The sequence below is a fragment of the Strix aluco genome, chromosome 4 (genome assembly GCF_031877795.1).
Source record: "Strix aluco isolate bStrAlu1 chromosome 4, bStrAlu1.hap1, whole genome shotgun sequence".
Lineage (NCBI taxonomy): Eukaryota > Metazoa > Chordata > Aves > Strigiformes > Strigidae > Strix > Strix aluco.
Window position 1 is genome coordinate 3590296 of NC_133934.1, and position 13929 is coordinate 3604224.

General features: G+C 47.0%; 1 protein-coding gene across 1 annotated transcript in view; it reads left to right on the top strand.

The window, feature by feature from the left end:
- Window positions 1-703: 703 nt before the first annotated feature.
- SMOX (spermine oxidase) overlaps window positions 704-13929 on the top strand; it is a 57244-nt gene continuing 44018 nt past the window's right edge. Inside the window, exon 1 of the mRNA XM_074821826.1 lies at window positions 704-839. The gene's annotated coding sequence lies outside the window, so the exon portion shown is untranslated. The remainder of the gene's footprint in view (window positions 840-13929) is intronic.

Sequence of the window (13929 nt, forward strand, 5' to 3'; positions counted from 1 at the left end):
CAGCGCTTACTGCGGAGGCTGGGGGATGCCTGAGTGTTTCAGGTCTACCGGTGGATCCTCATCCTGTGAGTTACACACTACTCATTCCTGGTTGCAACCTTTTTTTGGAAAGAGACTATAATTTAATAAAACGTGGTGTTCACGGGGCCGCTGCTTGGAGACAAGACTTTTACCCCGCAGCTGCACGAAAGGCATCAAATTCAGAAGCAGGAGAGCCCTGTCCCCTCTGCTTTAGGGCTCTGAACGCCATCTCCCAGCTTGTTACAGTGTAATGAGATATTTTTTGCTTTCCTCTACCTTCGGGAAAGATCTGCATGGCCGAGGCTCTGTGCCCTGAGGTATTTAGGAGTATATATCCCCCACCCAGCCAGGGTGGTGTGTCTGAGCGCTAATGCTGGGATCCCCTGTGCCGTCCCCTACCTAAAGGAAGAGACGAGCATTGATTAACCCCGGGGTGCTGCCGTTTTCGGGGGGTTGGAGGTTTTCCTGGAGCCGGGCAGGCTGCCGGCTGGCTGAGGGAAGGCACCCGGCCGGCCCAAAGGCCCCGCAGGCCGCGCCGGGCCGGTGCTTGGCGGGAGGGGGGGGAAACGGGCGGAGAGGAGGAGGAGGAGGAGGAGAAGAAGGAGGAGGAGGAGGAGGCGGGGGGATCCTTGAGGCGGAGCCGGGGCGGGCCGAAGGGGAGGCGGCTGGAAAACAGGCCGGCGCTGGTTCTCGCCTCGCAGTGCCAGCAGCCGCCGCAGCCGCGCCGGGAGCCGCTCAGCCGCGGGGAGGGGAGCGAGGCGCTGAGGCGAGCCGGGCGGGCGGCGAGACCCCGTCCCCTCCGGCCACCGCAGAGAGAGGTACGGGGCGGGGCGGGGCGGGGCGGGGCGGGGGGGGGGAGGCAGCGGCCCCCTCCCCGCCTGCCCAGGGGTGTCCCCCGTCCCCCCTCAGAGGGAATGGCGGGCTCTCCCGGCCCCCGCGTCCTCCGCTCGGCAGGCACCTGCCGCGCCCCGGCCCTCGGCCACCTGCGGCTGTCGAGGGCTTGGCGGGAAGGGCCAGCGCCGCCTCAGCCCGGCGCGCTCCTCCTCACACCGCGCCAAGGAGGGGTCCAGCCGGCGGTGGGGAGACGGTGGCCGCCATGGGGCAGAGCGGGGGGGTGTTCGCCTGAGGGGCCTGCCCCGGCGCCCCAGCCCACCCGGCCAACTTGGCGAAATCGCCTCATAAACGTGCAGACCCGCGTTCCTCAGCCCCCCAAGAAGCCCCGATGGGTGCCACGCCGAGCCCAGGTGGCGAGTGGGGAGGCTGCGGGGGGTGGCTTTATCCCTACCTGTGTTTTTGGGGAGGGGTGGGGGAAAGGACCACCGCCGAGGGCACCCGCTGATGTGTGTGGTTGTGGTGGGGTTTTGGGGTGTTTGGTTTTGGGGTTTTTTTTGTTTATTTTGGTGTTTTTTTCTCTCTCTGTGTGTTTATGTCAGCGCATCGCCTGCACGCGATGTGCGTCCGCGCGCGCCTCCGCTTTCTCCGCCTCAGCGTTTCAGGCGATGACATGAAGAATAAAGGTTAAGTAGGAAAGTCACTATAATCTGATGTGCGAGGCGGGATGTAAATTACGAGCTGTGAAGACTTGCAGTTCATTTGCGTTTTGGTGTTTCTTGTTTATACAAAGCTGTTACAATAACTGGGGGCTTGGCAGTTCATACCGATCTCGTGTTTTCAGTCAAATCCATTGACTTCTGCAGAATTGCTCCGTCTTTTAAATCGCTGCTGTGGATGAGGGATTAGTCCCGGACTCTGTGCAGTAGCGAAATGCACAAAGCCAATTATCAGTTACTGAATCTGACCTCAAAACAAAGCTTTTTAGCAATTTACATCCTCAGCCCCAGAAATACAGCTGCTCTGCTGGATCCTTGCTCTCTGATCACCCCTAAAAATCCTTTGCGAGGTGTGTAGGCACGCTGTCTCAAATCCAGTGCTGGGGCCAGCTGTGTTTGCCCTGATATATTCGATGTAAACACAAGCTTTATGTAAAAGTGAAACCATATGTATCAGCTAATGCGTGTCCATTCTGTGATCCTGCACAAATAGAGTTGAGTCCAGAGCTCTGTCCTTAGCTCACCCTGTTGATCCACTTTTCCCTTAGCCTGTACGACGTAGTCCTGTTCCCGGAGTTACCAGACAGGTTTAGTGGAGGACGAGAAATCAGCCTACGAGCACTTCTGTGCATTGTGCAAGAATGCTCTATGTTTTCAGTCTTTTACAAATGTTTTATTGACTTGGTGATAACGTTTTGCTCTCCTAGGTCCTTTTCCCTTTCCACATTGTTAGCCCAGCACTTACTAATCTTTTATGGCACTGCTGTGGAACAGATGTACAGTGTTTTTCAGTGAGCAGCAAGGTCTATAGTTTCAGCTGGCTTTGCCTCTAAAAAAAGACAGTACTGCCTTTCCCTCGTATCCCTCCCTCCCCATTGTGGAGTGGGTAGCTGGACTGGGAAACAGATTTGGATGACTACTGAGCTGGCAAAAAAACGATGGTCTTCGTTCTGACTCAGTGCCTGGATCCAAAGCGTTGCATAGCTGCTCAAATGTTTACCCAGGCATCTTTGGGTTTAGAGGAGCATCTAGGTGGTATTTTGGTGAAACTATATGTGGAAATAGGTGCAGAGGTCTGGGTCTTTAAGTCCTGAAAATTCCAGCTGATGTTGGGTGCTGTGGTCGTTTAGCCTTCTCAATCGTTTGGCTCCGTGGAGCAGCTGCTCTTGAGCTGTACCGCTTTGTGGAACACCATGAACACCCCACACGTGTCCTGGGAGCACCCATCCTTGTCTCTGCCGCTGCTGAAAGCACTCCTGCGTAGCCCTCTCTGGTTTTCCCTTGACGGGCTTTCTGTTGTGTCTCTCCCACCAAAATGTGCCCGAATGCTGTCACAAGTTAGCTGTGGTGTCTCAGAAACACAAGAATTTTCCTGGGGTGGGGGAATCTCAGCTGACTTGGTGGAAATGGAGAGGTTGAGGTAGAGTTTGGAAAGTTCTGTGAACTTTGTGACATTCCTCACAAGCAGAAGGTCACCTATGGCTTATGGGCTCCCTATAGCACCATTTGGTCTAAAAGGTGTGCTGGTGCTCTTCTACCAGTCTCCACCTTAGCCAAGGAGTAAGATTTGGGTTTTTCACAGTCCTCCATCTGCACAGGGTAGTGGATTCCTGCCCATCTCTGCCTCAGAAGCTTGGAGGGGTGTTGCTGCATGTAAGGAAGTCAAGTGTATGCAAATTAAATAACTGATATTTTTAGCTCTGTTGGTGAGCGAAAATGTTGTGTCAGAGTGGTAAATAATAAATTTAAGAGATGTAAAGATCACCCCTTGGAAATGAAGAGGCTGAAGAATGGATTTGAATTCTGCCTTCTCGAGAGCATCTAAACCATCTGGCTTAAGGATCTGTCCTGCTCTGCTTGGGTGCAAAAATTAATGTGTAGCACCGCAGTGATGTGGGAGAGGGATAGTAGCCCCCCATGGCTGGTGAGCGAGGTGCTCCCTCCTGGCTGGTGAGTGCTGGGGTTCAAATCCTCTTGCACACCAGATGTGCTAGCAGATCTGTGAGGAGGGATAGAAACATAACCGTAAAAAACTGAATGCCACTGATTCCTTGTATTATGGACTCCTAAGAAGTGAATAGTTTTAACAAATGGCATCACAAAACATTGTGGTGTTTCCAGACCATGTTATCATCCTTGTTGTGTCCTGTGGAGGGAACATGAAACTTTTGAACCACCTTGAGGATGTGTCCTGTTCCCCTCAGCTCTTGTTGATGTGTTGGCTTTGATGTGTCCAGGTATTCCATGCTCTGCGTAGAGGGCATGTGGGTGTATGCACAGTGATACTACTTCAGTTTATAATAGTCACCATGGAAATTGGTTACAAATCATCTTTTTTTTGTTGTTGTTTTTTTTAATCTAATGTTTCTGTGGTTTCTTTTTTATTTTAAGAAAAGATTCCAGAAATGCCATGGGTGGGGAATCTGAACTACTTGGAAAATAAAACTTCGTGGAGAGTCCAGTTAGCACCACATGCGTCATGGCACCTGAAGAGCATGTTGTTGTGGTGCAGCTGTTTCACGTGGTGTGTGGCTCTGCTCTGGAGGGTGGCTCTGTGAAAACCTGAGTTTGAGGTCCTGTGTTTGTGTACAGCTGTGAACCTATTTTGAGGAGCCTGTGGGGATCAGCTCCTCCTTGTACCTTCTGAGAGTCCACTGCAACCTGTAATAAGGCCTCTAGAGGTTAAACTTGACACATGCAACTGTCTTTTTCCTTGAGTAGGATATCATCAGTTGGTGTTGCAGCGGTGTTGCTCTTCGGCTGTGCAGGATGTGTGCTCTTTGTGGAGCTCATGGCACTGTCCTTTACCTTCACCTGACCAGAGAGTTCCCATCACATCACCAAAATATACAGCGTGTTCTTTATTCATTGTATGGGAAGAAAAGGCTTTGAGTACCAGAGCCAGCACCCTTGGGGCACCCTGGGATAGGGGCCAGGAGCCCTATGCTGCCCACCCTGGCTGTGGATAATGCAGCACAAGGTTTTTATAAAAACCTGTTTTCAGGCTGAACCTGCCAGCAGCATGACACAGACCTTTGCTTTGGGAGGTGCACTGCATAGATATTGGTAAATTTTTCCTCTGGGGATCTTTAAATGCAGTAGATTTTTAAAAAGCGGTGTTGCGTTGGTGAATTTTAATCATGTGCTCAGTTTTAAGGGCAACTTTGGTGTTTGTGTTTTTTGTTTTGTGGCTCCTGGAGTTTTTGTTTTGTGACATCGTGGGGCCAGGGACATGAGGTTGTACGGATGGATGCAGCAGGGAGTGTTTTGGCACTGAGGAAGGCCTGGATTGCTCTGAAGGTAGCGAGATAAGCTCATCAGCAGGAATGTAATGCAAGAGGGTCAAAAAGCCTCTCCCTGCTGTTCACACTGGAGTTCAATCTCTGAGCTACTGCAGGGTAGTTCTCTACTACCAGGCCATTCTCTGAGTCTCAGTAAAACAAGACTGCTATTGTTAGTGCTCTCAGATAACTCAAAGTGATGGTGACTGGAAGCTTGCTGGGTCTGAGGGAAACAGATTTTTGTAGCCCCAGAGTAGTGATTTACACAGGGCTTTGGTTGTCACATGTTTCTTCGGAGCCATTTTCCACATCACCCTCTCAGACCACGTTTATCTCTCTTCTGAGAGTAGGAGGCCAGAGAGCTGGAGGCCACGGAGCAGATCAGTGGCAGCATGGAGGTCACAGTAAGCGAGGCAGATTCTCAGCTGTGGGGAGCCCAGAGAGCTGAACTGATGTAAATAAAGACGATTTCAGCTTGTGGGAAATCTTCAGTTTTGGTCACTTGAATTTCTTTTATCCAATAGGTCTTTAAAGGGCTGCAAAGTCTTTATAATGGCTTGAAAATGTCATTAAAATCCATTATTTTTTTTGTACCTACCGAGTTCAAAGTTCTACCTTTTAAGAACTAAGAAAGTATTTGTTTCACTGGCTGATGAAGTAGAGAACTAAATGGAGGTAGATAATTTCTGAAGAATGGATAGTTATTTATTCATTTCTTCATCCTTCATTATTCTGCATAATGCCAGATTTTTCTTAAGTGTGTCCTCTAGATTTAGCTGAGTGGCATTTAACAGCGTAGGTTGCTGGCATGCTTGGAAAGACTGAAATATTGGACAGGATATGATGATGTTTGCACACTTTGAGGAGAAGTTAAAAAAAAAAAAAAGCGCTTTGATTTGGGTCATTTCTGTTGTGAAGTACCTACTCAAGCTACCCTGTAGCTAATGCCAGAAAATACCTTGCGCTAAGATAAGCAGGTAGTCCTGGCCTATCCCTAAGATGGGATTTGCATAGGAAGGGAGCAGTTTCTTTTCCTTTATAAGAGTTCTGTCCAGTTTAATTCATTTTACAGGGCAGGTGGGGAATGCTTTGGGAGATTGTACAGGTGTGATAAGTGTGCTAACCTAATGTTTCTGTTGGACAGACAGACATTTAGTCTGAAACGGAATTAAAAATTCTGTCCCATGGGCATGCGTGTTCCAGGATGTAGGTGTAACCTCCTGCTTTGATCTCCAACCTTCTTCTAACAGGATTTTCTGTTTTGGAATCAGTCGCAGTTTTGATCCCAGAGGACTCTGCCAGGAAGACGTGCATCATTAGTGTGTCTGGTAATCCTTTGGTTGAACTCCTAAAAATCTTTGACCCTCTCGGAAAGTCTGGGTAGCTGGAAGGAGCGTCGTTTTGCAAGACACTGGCTTCAGCAGTGAAACTGCATTAAGATATTTTCCCTGTGCTGTCCTATCTCCGACTGCTTGTTTCCTCTCTTGCATAACTATTCTCCACCCCCATCAGGGCATAGTCTTTTGGGTGACTTACACAAATTTAAGGCACTACCTCTAGTGAAAGGGGTGGTCCTGTTCTTGTGTATGTTCTGGCGTGACTGTAGGCGAGGGATCTTGATCAGGTGGCAGATATAATAATAATCATAATCTGGTGGCGGATTATTACTTATTTTTATAGGGTTATTTTTCAGTTGGATCCAATCCCTGGCCTGTCCTGTGACTGCTGCTGTCAGCACTACACAGTCAGGGCTGCCCTTCTTAAGGACAGTGCAGACTTAGATCTGTGTTTCCTGGGGTTGCAAACCCGTGCCCTCAGATGTGCTGGGGTGCACTCACAAACGCACACGCGCACACACGAGTGGGTATTTCTGCCTCAGACTACTTCTGTCATCTCGCTCACTGCGTGCTTCCCTGGATATACGCCACAGAGCTTGGAGGTTGGCTTTGCGTTTACAGGAATGAGCCGGGAGGAGTTGTGGGGGGCACACAAGGAAGCAAAAATCTCTAACCGCCCCCCCCCCCCCCCCAGTGCTGCTGAAGTTGATAGGTCAAGCTTTAACCCTGAGATAAAGGTTAGTACTTCGGGGCTTGCAGTTTACACTCTGCTGCTTGGATGGTCTGATCTCACAGAACACTATGTGCTCTTAATTAACGCTTGCAGAAGCACAGTTCTTCCAGTAATGTAGTAGACTAAATTAAATGTCCCCTTTATAATCGTGGGGAGCTCACACCATTGCTCCAGTTATACAATAGCATCGGGTGCCTCTATTTGGACTTTGAAGAGAACTTGACAAAGGGCTGAATGTGACCACAGGCTTTAGAGTTAAGCACTGGGTCATTACCCTTTTTGTCCTCTGATTCCCTCGGGGTGGGATTGTGTGGTGGGCTCCCTGCGTGGCACGGAGGAGCGTTATGGAGGGGAACCAAAGTTTTGATGAAAGTGCTACATAAAGTCAGCTTTGCTCTACGGGCAAGCTGGTAGGAAGCACCGAAGGTCACGGATCTTGGGGATGACCAAAAGGTCAGTACTAAAGGCGTTTCTGCATGAAGAGTTTATGCAGGTGGGATTTCTCATGCCAGGCTCCCAGCCGAGCAGAGGGACAGGCAGTGCTGGCAGGGAGATGGGAGTCATAATGCCAAGCAGATGATCCGCAAGCTTTGTTGTTGTTAAAAGCACGGACATTTTGCTCAGGGCTTCCCCAGAACATGAAAGGGATCCAGCCCTGAAGATCTTAAACATGAAAATATCCCAGGGAGAAACAGAAGAAAGGTCTAAAGAGGGGAAAAAAGAGAGCTCCTCTGACTGCAGGGTGAGATGTGGAGGCAAAATGGGGGCAAAAAGTGCAGATGAGCTGCTGTTAACCACTGTCCCTGTTTTGTGGGATGTGAGGGTCTGTCTCATTGGGAAGGCTGTGCTAGGGAGCTCCTGTTCACACGCCTCTTCTTTTAAGACTGATGGTGTTATCTCTATTGGTCCTTCAGGAACGGGGGAAGAAGCTGCCTTGTGGGAATGGGCAGCTGCTGCACAGAGAACCTCACAGCATTTCTCCAGCATATTATGAAAATATTAGGGAAGCTCGTGTGCTCTGGGGCTGCTGCTGATACATTCTGTTGTCATATTTCTGTTATAAGCAAAGAACAGCAGGGCCAGAAGGGACCTTAATAAATTGTCCAATCTGACCTCCTGCCCCAAGACTCAGTCAGATCTGTCTAAACTTTCCCAGCAGATGTTTGTCCAACACAGTTGTTAAAAGCCTCCAGTGATGGACTTTCCCCACCCTCCTTGGGTGATCCTTTAAAGTCCTTCATTGTTCTTACCATTACCAAGATTTTCCTAGTTTCCGACTTCTTGTGCTGCAGTTGAAAATTGCTGACCTCTTGCCCTTTTGTTTCTGTACAGAGCGAGCTGTTCAGTCCTCTGCGGCAGACTTTGGGGTATGTCTGAGCCGTGCCTTTCTTGAGCTGCAGGGCCCAGAACTTGCCTGCAGTGCTCCACCTGGGACCGACATGTACTGAGCCAACAGACACAATTTTATGACTCTCATATGTAGGCTAGGATAGATGCATTTCTGGTTTTTTTGGGTTTTTGTTTTTTTTTTTTTTTTTTCCTGACAGCATCACAGATAAAGTATTTTGTCATGGAAGGTTTCATTATGGCTTTGTCTCTTTACCCGCTATAAAAACAGGGCACATGCTCTTCTTGCTCAAGTGCCATCTTCTCCACATGGATATACTACAGATCTTCACCAACTGTTCCAGAATTGTGCCTCTCAGGTGTAAGGTGAGGGTCCTTGCCAGCTGCTCTCACCAAGTCTTTCCCCATGACTAGCTCGATTGCAGCTTGGGCAATTGTGCTTTTCCGATCCGACTTCCCAGCTGCAGTTCACGAGTGACCTTCTATTCTCCCTCCCCGCAGTGGTTATGGTCTGTGTATCTGATTTTGTACGTACTATCCCTTCATTACTGTGAAGGATACAGTTACTCATGCATTTCTAAAGCTGGTAAAATGTGGCTGTGAAGTTTATTCTGATAAGAGAGGTAGCACTCCACCATAAAACCTGATAGAAAATGCAGCGGATAAGCACTAGAAGCATCACTAAGGTAAACTGGGGAACATGCCAGCCAGCATTAAAGGAACAATTAGCCATTTGCTTGAAGGTGATTGTTGTTTGATTGCTATACTTTTAGGAAAATTATTCCAAATGGCTGTCGTGTGACAGAGACGGGTATCTGAGGGCTGCTTGTCTGTCTGGGTGAAATAAATTTGGGTCTTGCTGTTTCTAGGTGGACAGATGTCCACCTTACACAAAACACTGTAGCTTGCATTCATTGTCCTTCTTGTACACCACAGTTGTATCTGTTTTGTCAGGTTTTAGGGGGTTTGTTTTACAGGATACTGAGAGGAAGGTGGCAGTTTCATGTGAACTGGAATACTTCATTTTTGGGGGGGGGGAAAAAAGGGAAAAAAAACTTGTATGTGTGTATTGATATTGTTGCAGGCATTTTCTCTAGATCTAATAACACCTCTTATACCTTTCAGTGGGGGAGAGTAGGAAGTATGTATGAAAGGTATGTCTGCTTACAGAGAGCCTTTGTCCTGAGACAACTGAAGAAGTAACACCAAAATGAAGGCTGGTCTGGACAGGTCTGAAACACCTTTTGGCATCGACTTATGTTTATTGCGGTGGGAAGAGCAGCTAGGGAGGAGCAGTCTTGATTTTTGTTTGTTTGAACTATCAGTACGTATCTTCTTTGAATTCCTCACCGTTTTCTTGCAGAGTTTTTGTATGATAACTTGTATAACGTGAGTCTCCAGTTTCTCTTGTTCTGTTTCAAATAGCAGTGAAAGCTCTAGTGTTTTCTTTCTTCCTCTTTTTCTCCCTTAATTACAGATACAGGGACCTTTAGTCAAGTAGAAGGTATTTTATTGACAGCTTTTGGGTCTAAAGTACTTGTTATCACTGAACAGGTGTAGAGTGCTGTAGGCTACTGGGCAAAATCCCTTGTTCAGTGTTTTTTCATGTTTTCTTAGAACTGAAGTGTTATTTAGGTTGCATAGGCCATCTGGAGCTCTCTTATCTGACCTGCTCCAAGCAGGGCCAGAATCAAAGGCAGGCTTCTTGTGAACTTTTCTGATCAAGTTTTGGATGTTTCCTAGTCAAGTGTGGCGGGTTGATGCCGTGCTTAGTGCTCTCATGGTGAGGAATATTTCCTCTTGTCTGATCAGAATTTCCCTTGCTGCGAGTTATGCCCATTGTTTCTTGTCCTTTTGTTCATACTCATTGAGAAGAGTCTGGCTCCATCTTCTTTGTAACCTCCCGAGTTAGGTAGCTGAAGATAGATCCTCCACTAACCACCATTTTTTCTCCAAGTTAAACAAACCCTGTTCCCTCATTCTCTTTTTTTACATCATGTATTCCAGTGACCAGACCACCTCAGTGGTGCTCTGCTGAACTCGGTCGAGTTTGTCAGTGTCTTTTCTGGGGAATGCAGCTAAATTAGATGGTGCTCCAGAAGTGGCCTCCTTGATGCCAAGAAGAGAAGAGCCATTTCCTCAAGCTCTTGGCTATTGCCCTTCCCAATACAGGCCAGTATGTGGCTGGCTTTTGTCGCTGCAGGGACACGCTGCTGATTCCTGTTCACCTTACTGCCCGCCAGGACCCCCAGGTGCTTTTCTGAAGAGCTGCTCTCTAGCCAGTCAGTCCCCAGTTTGTGCTGACAGTTGGTGTTTTTTGTCTCAGGTGCAGGACTCTTGTATTTCTCAACTTCATGAGATTTCTCAACTTCCTTCAACCCCTTTTTCCAGCTTTCTGGGCAGTCCTGCCCTCCAGTGTATCGACTGCTCACCCTAGCATGGTGTTGTCTCTGAACTTGCTTAGGGAGCTCTCATCCTATCATCCAGGCATTAATTAAGATGTTGAACAGTGTCAGTGTCAGTACTGGCTGCTCGTTGAGGAACACCGTTCACAAAGGGCTGCCAGTTAAGACTTCAGTCTGTTGGCTGTTACCTTTCAAGCGCAATGATCCAACCAAATTTTAAGCATCTCGTGTTCCACCCACCCAATCTGTATCTCCCCATTTGTGGGGGTAGGTTAAGGGTCTCTGGGATGATCACTCTTTAAAAGATCTGCTAATTAGGGAATTGCTTCAAAACAGTGAAAAAGTTGTGTTCAGACTGACCTGTGTGGGGCTTTTCTATGGGGGACGTGTGCTGGAAGAAGAGGAGTGTGAAGTAAAAGCACATGGGATTCTAAAAAGTAGTTTCTGGTCTCTTTTTCTGTGTTAAGTCCATGGACTCTTGTTCTTTTCATCCACGTTGATGGCCATTACCTTGTTTTTAAACAGGGAAAAAAAGCCAGAGTGTTAAAGTTCGAAGAGCTAAACTCTGAATTTTTCCTGCTGAAGGTAGGAAGAAGGAGGCTTCTTTCAGGCTGTGGTCTGCCTGCTTGCCTGGACTAGTCTGTTCTTAGGAACGTGTCTGGCTTAAATGCATCCAGTTTAATCCCATACCTGGTGTTTTTTAATTTTGTTGTTCTCCATAAAAGTCTCCCCAGTCCGCTTTTATAAAAAGCGTTTTAGCTGCACAGCAGTGAGCAGCTAAGGGCGAAACTTTGCAAGGTGTAGCTAAGTGCCTTCCCTGGATCATTGCTGCAGGCTGAGTTTTGCCTTTATGCAGCTGTGGGATGTTGTCAAACCTTGCAATTGTACCTTGACCCTCTAAAATGCCAGAGCTTTTTCTGGAGTCTTGCTGTATATGAAATTGCTCCCCATTTCTGCATTTGTACCTGTGATTTCCCTTTCTTAAGTATTTTCTCTTGTTGATGTTGGACCAGCGTGTCAAGATCTTTTGGAAAACTAAACCTGTACACCATAGCGTGTGCAAATCCTCCCAGCTGAATCATCTGTTGGGTTTATGGCCATACATTCCAGTCTATCATCCAAATTGGTAATGAAAATATTGCACAGCTCTTATGCCTGGCTGAACCCGCTTTCCAGTGCCCTCCTGATTAGATAGCAAACCCTTGGTAATTGTGCTCCGAGAACTATGTTGTCAGGCAGCCATTTGATGGTGATTACATCTAGTTCATGTTTTCTTAGCTGGATCTTATGGTAATGTCATGTGGAACAGTGTCAGAGCTAATAAAGATTGCATTTCTGAACACCCTTATCACTTCTGTACAGGCATACTTTTTTTTTTTTCATTTGGATGCATAGATCCTCTGTTGTTCCATAGATTTTTGAAGCTAGAAGGCACCTTAAAGGTGATGAGATCTGGCCCTGTCCACACTGAAAGTTTAAATGCACAAGCCATGCCAGATTTATCAGGAGTTTCATAACGGGACGGTTGTGCTATCACAGCTCCAGGAGATCAAGAGGAAACAAACGTGCTGTGTTTATGGGTCCCAAACAAAATTAAACAATTACCTGAATCCAGTCTTCAGAGCAGCCTTTGAACGAATCCTGACCCTTTTTCTGCAAGGGCTGGAAAAATAAAGAACGTGTCTAATCTGTACCAGATATCAGCCAACTGTTATCTGTGCCTACGTGCTGTTACTCAGATCTCGTTACCTGGCTAATTGGATAATAGGCAGTACACTTCACAACTACATAAGTATATTAAGCTTAATCTGCTTTCAAGCAGGGAGGGGAGGATGTGCTTGGTGACAAATGGACACAAGAAGATGCGCAGTGGAGCCGCGGTGTAAATACGGTCCTGTGTGCCCATCACTTCATTTCCAGGGACTTTCTGAGGCAGAAGCTCTGTATATCTGCAGCATTTTCATTAATATTTGAGTCCCAGAGCAGAGAGTTGCAACACTTTCAGACTTTGCCCATGCTAGCCAGGCAATTCCACTTTTAAAAGCACAGTTTTTCTAGCGGTTAAATCTCTTTCAGAGGTGTCTTTTAATAAAACATGGAGGATAACTTCATCCCTGCTTTTAAATCCAATGTGATGTAACAGAGAGGCAGGCATCCTGTGTGTGTGTGGGACACCTGGACACCTGGGTTGGTGTGACCAGTTCCATACATAGAAGAGAGAGAGAAGCTATTTGATTATTGAAGTACTCTCCCCTTTCTTTCCTCAGAAGATGCAGTTACTGCATTTCCCCATTTTAAAACTTCTGGAGTGGATTGACTTTTCAGAGGCGTAATGAAAACAAAGTCTTGTAGAAGAAGTGTGTTTATATTTTTCCCAGCAGCTAGCTTGTTTACTGAAAGACCTGTGGATATGAGCACATTTCACAAGTTGTCACCACCTATTACATTCTCAGGAGAAGGTATGTGCAAGGGATGTTTTGGGGTACAAAAGATGCATCTGCCAAGGGGATCTTTAGCTCAAGATAATGGGAGAGCGACTATGTGAAACATGTTCTGTCCAAATGTTTTGTGGATTCCCTTGGGATCGATGGAGGGTTTTGACACAGGGCTTGAGTTGAGCCTAATTTTTGGCCCTATATCTTGGATGAGGTGCCTAGGGCTTTTCATTTATAGCCTGCTTACCTCATCTAAAAAGTATCTTCAGCTTGTCATGCTGTCCAACATCTGTTTGTGGTAGACAGAAAAGACAGTGGTAGACCTCTTAATCTTAATGGAGTTTACATTTGCTTAAGACACTTTAAGTGTGTTTATCACCGAGCAGCTCATTTACCAGCTGTGCCAAGTACCTTGCGGTTCGTTTATAGGGGAGGTTTGGAGGATTCTCTGACACTTTCTGTCTTGACATCTGTGGTTTTGTGGCCAGCAAGGGTACTTGTCCACGTGAGGAAACTACTCCACTGCAAGGTGGGATGTGAATTTAAAGCACGCTGACTTTCCCGTGGAAAGGCTTATTAAATAACAGAGCCCCTAAATCACTTTTATTTTGGATGAAGGGAGAAGATTTCAGGGTAACTGTTTTGGTCCATTTCAGTGTAGTCAAACTAAACCACCAATTTATTTTGGATGAATTAGAGAATAGCTCTTGAATGCAGAAGAGTTTTTATAGTTATCCACACCTGATTTAGTGCCTGGACTAAAAGCGTGGTCACCAGGGAAAGTCGTATTTTTTCCAAAGGGTAGTTCACATCTCGGCAC